The sequence below is a fragment of the Macrobrachium nipponense genome, chromosome 39 (genome assembly GCF_015104395.2).
Source record: "Macrobrachium nipponense isolate FS-2020 chromosome 39, ASM1510439v2, whole genome shotgun sequence".
NCBI classification, from domain to species: Eukaryota; Metazoa; Arthropoda; class Malacostraca; order Decapoda; family Palaemonidae; genus Macrobrachium; species Macrobrachium nipponense.
In genome coordinates this window covers 53,877,164-53,877,481 of record NC_061099.1, presented here as the reverse complement: position 1 = coordinate 53,877,481, position 318 = coordinate 53,877,164, and the positions used below count along the sequence as shown (strand labels likewise).

At 38.7% G+C, this 318-nt stretch overlaps 1 non-coding gene across 1 annotated transcript; it reads left to right on the top strand.

The window, feature by feature from the left end:
- Window positions 1-72, top strand: Trnac-gca (transfer RNA cysteine (anticodon GCA)). Its single transcript has one exon. It is a non-coding gene; the product is annotated as a tRNA-Cys (tRNA).
- The last annotated feature ends 246 nt before the right edge of the window (window positions 73-318 follow it).

The window sequence follows — 318 nt, the reverse complement described above, 5'->3', positions numbered from 1 at the left end:
GGGGGTGTAGCTCAGTGGTAGAGCATTCGACTGCAGATCGAGAGGTCCCTGGTTCAATCCCGGGCGCCCCCTATGGAAAACATTTAAGTCATAGACATATTTATCCTCACTTGACCACTTTATTGGTGAGAGAACGGATGATTACTGGAGTGTAGAAAATTCTTTGCAGAAGAATTAATTATTTTATATAAAAAAAAGAATACTTGAACACAGAAAAAAACTTTCTTTGTCAGAGATGCAACTATAATATAGCGCAAGACATTACTTGCACCACTTACTGTCAAGGGATACACAGTACTTAAAATCTCTCTAAAAGCG